The following is a 5,465-nucleotide window of genomic DNA, read 5'->3' as shown; positions in this document are numbered from 1 at the left end:
AAAAAAAAAAAAAAAAAAAAAAAAAGTGACATCATTCTCCAACCCTTTCTTCTACTTTAGTTTTCTCCCTAGCATTTATCACCTGCTACTTGTATCATTTATCTACTTGTTTATTGTTTGTTTCTCACTAGAATGTAGACTTTGTAAACCAAGAGACTTTTCTTGGTCTTACTGAATTCCACACCTGTGCATGAGACCCAAGAGATGTGCAGAATTTTATTTGTTGAGTGAAATAATAAAGAGGAGAATAGACATAATGAAAATGACTGTAACTCCTTTGCTTTTTAAGGAAGCATAGAATAATTCATAATAGCTAGAAAATAAGGTTCATGCCCACTTAAAATGAATGCAGTGGTACCTCAGTTCATGAACTTGATTCTTTCCATGATTCTGGTTGCAAACCAAGTTGGACAAGGATTGAATCAAATTCAGGGGTTAGGTTCAATACTGACCTTAGAGGGAAATTTGACTTGGTTCTCACCCAATTCAGTTTGCTACCAGAATTTTGGAGAAAATTAAGTTCATGAGCCGAGGTACCACTGTACTAGAGAAGAAAGAAAGGATTCGAAATTTCAAACTTGTTGTGCTTGGTATTAGCTCAGCAACATCATGCCTGCCTCAAATGTATAAGGTCCTGAGTTCGATCCCCAGTACCAAAAAACAAAAAACAATAAACCTTCAAACTTGTTTTAACATTTTCAAAGTCCTCAGGGAATATTTTTTCTTTTTATGAAACACTGACAGGGTTTTGGATATGCAAAGCTGAGACAGTTATGTGTTATGGTTTGGGTGTAGGTGCCCCCCCAACCACCAAAGCTTCATGTGTCCATAGGCTTAATCTAGAGTGTGTGAAGCTGGAATTGATTTATGATGCAAGAGCATTAGGATTAAGAGCGTGAGTGCTACCCACCCTAAGTAGTCTGAATAAGACAAAAAGGGCAGGGAGACGCTGTTAACCTCTTTGTTACCCTTTCTGCCTTGTGTGTGCTGTGTTGTTTCTGGTCTGCGATGCTTCTTTGCCAGGCAGTTGTGGCACAGAGACAGGCAATTGTGGACTGAAACCTCTATGAACGGTAAGCCAAATAAACCCCTTCCCTTCTAACTTTGGGTATTGGGTATTTTGCTTCAGCAATGAGAGAGAAGTAACTAACACAGTATATGAGACTAAACTGCTCTGTATGTTGAAGAGTAAAAATTTAATTTCTTTGGAAATTCTGAAGGAAAAAAGTCTAAGAAATCAAAAATTGGGGCTCCGCAAAAAAATCAGGGATCCACATAAGTTGGAAAGAGGAAAGTAAACAAGAGGAGACTAGAGTTGGAGAAAAAAAGATGTCTGGTAAAGATTTGGTGAGATGAGAGGAAAAGTCCTAGAAACAGATAATATGCTCCACTGCCTACCTTGCAAGTGCAAGGTCCCAAATTCAATCCCAGAACCCCCCAAAAAGAAACAGATAATATGTTAAATGAGAACAAGCACTGAGAGCCAGAATGTCCCCAGAAAGAGGTTGGAATCTTAGGAACTCAATCCCATTTTTTCCCTAAAAAATGACCTCAGCTGACATACACCAGGAACAAAAAGAGCAATGTTTAAATACAACCTGAATTTCCATCCTTTTCTCCCTACTAAGAAACTGATGGGAATAATCACAGCCTTCCATTGTGAAAAACATTTGCTGTGAACAGCACCCTTTGGGGTGTGCAGTGACCAGTCTGAGGCTCGCAAATAACCAGGGTGAGTATCCATCTTTGCCTGATGCATTAATTATCAGAATTACAGATTTAGATATCCCACCTTTAAAAACAAGCAACAACAACAAAAATAAGGTAGAGTACTACTCAATTTTACCCTAGGCTGTTCCTGTTGGGATTTAGCAAGATAGTCCAATGCTTTGGGCATGACATTAATTAGGTATAGCCTTGGATTTAAAATAATAGCTGTTAAAGTATTGTTTTCATTGTTATTGTCAACATGTCTAAAACTAAGCACACAAAACAGCAAGGAATAATTCTTAGATCATCATTTTTCCCACTTAAGAAACAAAGCTCATAACAGTGATATTTCATAATTCCATTCCTAACATTTGGGCAGAAGAGTATCTTGTCTTGAAGGAAGGTCAAGGTGTGAACACTATTCTCCACCAAAGTCCAGCCACTCTGAGCTGATGACACTTAAAAGAATGTTACTCCAAATTCAAAATCCTCTCTATCTGTAAAAATGGCCCTAGGTTAAAACAAAACAAAAAACTATTGAAAGAAGCTGTCATTCTTAAACTATGGCTCTTCATTGTGTTTATTTCTCATAACAGACCAAAGCAGAAATCAGGAAGAAAATACATAGCTCAAAACTCTGCAGAAAGCTTCCTATTCTTTCACAATCTACCCACACCTTAAACAAACATGAAACATTATAATTAGCTATAGTCACATACTAGAGGAAACAGAAAGCCCCAAAGAAAGGCCTCAAATATATAGTCTTCATCTTCCTTCTAAATGAAATGTACTTTTCTTTATGACTATAATTGTGTGCTCAGAAGAATCAGGCATGATGTCACAGAATGACCAAGTTCAAAATGCCTTTTTCAGAACTAGTGCTTTTATAATATGCAAAACCATACATCATAAAAAGTATCTGCTATTAGAAGGGACCAATATTAAAAATCCATTTAAATATTAGAAATTAAATGGCTAGGTAACAAGGTAAACAATACATATATACAGTATATGAGTATATACTCCTCTGAATCTTTTTTAAAGTCATACATAAATAGGTGATCCAACTCCAACTATGGTGGAGTTGGATTAGAGTCATATCTCTGTTGTTGTCCAAATCAACAATCTAGAAGAATAAAAGAATCCTGGCGAGCAGATATCAGCAGCAAAGTGTTCACTATTCTCAAGTGTATGGAGACACTGACCTAGAACCAATTAACCTTGTACTTAAAATGGCATTTTGGGGCAAAAATCAAGGGCTTGATGTCACTCAGTCTGTTTTCTGGGCTGTATATGCTGAAAGATTTTCATTTCATTTTCAAACAAAATAAAAGGAGCCTGCATTTAAGTGACCCTGATATATAGTTCAAACTTGTGTATTCACCTCAGTGCAAATTGTAACGTGACAACTCGCATACTATAAGTTTATATCCAATAATTTAAGTTTTACTCCAGTAAAAGTTGATTTGATTCTTACAAATGTTCCCACTTTAATACTGAATAATAATGACAAGAGCCACCTTAGTGAATGCTGTGAGCCAGAACCTGTGCTAAATGCATTTTGTTCCTCAGCTGTTTACCACTGGAAAAACATTAGATGCTAAGTATTATTATTTGCATTTACAGATGAAGAAATTGAGGCTCAATAGATAACTTGTTACACAGCTAAGGAGTAAAGGGAATTCACACTAAAGTCAGTCTACACTGTTTCTTCATTAATTTTCTACTTCCTAGATATCAAACTCTGAAATCTTTCCCTACAATTTGCTGTCACCCCCCCACCTTTTCCTTTCTGAGAATTTCTGAAATATCTTATGCTGAGTTCCAGCCCTTCATTCATTCAATGAATGTCTCCAAGTGCTCACTTTAATACTTTTCAGTCATTTGTAAAGATTTATCGAGAGCCTACGGTGTAATAAGTACAGTACTATGCAATAAATATCCATCCATTAACAACACAGTCCATTGTGGAGCTAAAATTCTAGAGATGGGGAAAAAGGCAATAAATACAAGAAATAAGAAATAATAGTAAATGTTCAAAGATAAGTACTAAGGAAAAACAGGATGGGGAAAGGGGCTAGAGAAGAAAGGGTATGCATAGAACTATAATTTTAGAAGTTGTGAAAATGTAACACTGGAGCAAAGACTTTCTGGGATGTGACAATTTTATGTGTCAACATGAGTAAGCTATTATACCCAATTATTTAGTCAAACACTAACCTAGGTGTTACTGTGAAGGTATTTTGGAAATGTGGTTAACATGTGATTGTGAAGCTTAGGAACTACACACACATCTTGACTCTGTATAAAAGAAGACAGTTATGGTGATGGCCTCATCTAATCACCTGATGAAGAAATTTTGCTTCCAGATCCCCAAATCAGTTCCTACCTTAAGAGTTTCCAGTCTGTCTTAAAAGTATTGGATAGATGTTCCATGAATGACTCTTAGCTGATTCAACCACAAATTTGGTAAACATCAGTATTAATATACATTTCACAGGATATATATATATATATATATGCATGTATATACTGATGTATTTATGTGAGCACAAATATATACATCACACACATACATGTCCTACTGTTTTTTTCTGGAGAACCCTGACTGATACAAACAGCAAGAATGTTCTGGGCACAGGGAAAGTGAAACCAAAAACACCACGTACGGGACACTGTTCTGGACACTAGCAAACTGTAACCAAGACAGATGTGGCTTCTGCCATCCTAAAGCTAAGTACCCACTGTGAGGTACTGCTGATCGACTCATCTCTTCTCTCCCCGTGCCCTCTGGCTCCTTCTGGATTCACTTGCTTTACTCACCACCTATACCCCATAGTCATTGTTTCAACTTTTCGTTTAACTGGTATTTCTAACTGCCCTGACTTTTCATTACACTTGCCTACCACTTTATTATTATTTCCATCTCACTTCTGGGTGGCTGTGTTTAGGAAATAGGTTCACATACCCTATTTCCAATTGCATTCCTCAAAACTGTCAACTGGGGAGAAGTAATACCCTTATTTCAAAGTTAAGAAATTTGAGACTCAAAGAGGTAAGCTAATATGCATGAGAATACAAGGTTAACAAATGGCAAAGCTGGGCCTCAACCCCATACCTCATCTTTCTCCTCAGCAAGAATGTATTTTTTGGAAAAACTAATTTATGGTCCCTACTAATTGTTTACCTCCCTGCCACCATTCAGTCTTTAGCTCATTTCAGTCTAGCATTCCCTTCACTCCTGAACACACACGTTTTGATTTTTTTGGAAGGTAGAGTAGGGAGTTTATCATTGCTCTTTAAGTAAGTATCCCCCAGGCTTGTCCTCAGAACGCATTAACATTCATCAGTTTAAAAAAAAAATCAGAAAAGAAGTATCCTGGCCCATTTGTGTAACAAATCACAAAGCCTTAATGGCCTCAATTCACCAATCAAGAGAAACAGATTGGCAGAATGGATTAAGAAGCAAAATCCAACAATATGTTGTATACAAGAAACACACCTAGTGCAAAAGGAAGTCCATAGACTGAAAGTGAAAGGATGGAAAACAATTCTCCATGCGTCAGGAGTCCAGAAAAAAGCAGGGGTAGCAATCTTATTCTCAGATAAAGTAAATTTCAAACCAAAACTCATTAAGAGAGACAAAGAAGGACACTACATCCTTGTAAAGGGAACAATTCAAGAGGAAGAGCTGACAATCATAAACATATATGCACCAAATACAAATGCCCCCAACTATATAAAACAAATATTAA

Source organism: Fukomys damarensis, unplaced genomic scaffold (assembly GCF_012274545.1).
Source record: "Fukomys damarensis isolate Sample0158 unplaced genomic scaffold, DMR_v1.0_HiC HiC_scaffold_18, whole genome shotgun sequence".
NCBI lineage: Eukaryota > Metazoa > Chordata > Mammalia > Rodentia > Bathyergidae > Fukomys > Fukomys damarensis.
The sequence above is the reverse complement of the archived record's forward strand: the minus strand, read 5'-3'. Positions refer to the sequence as shown.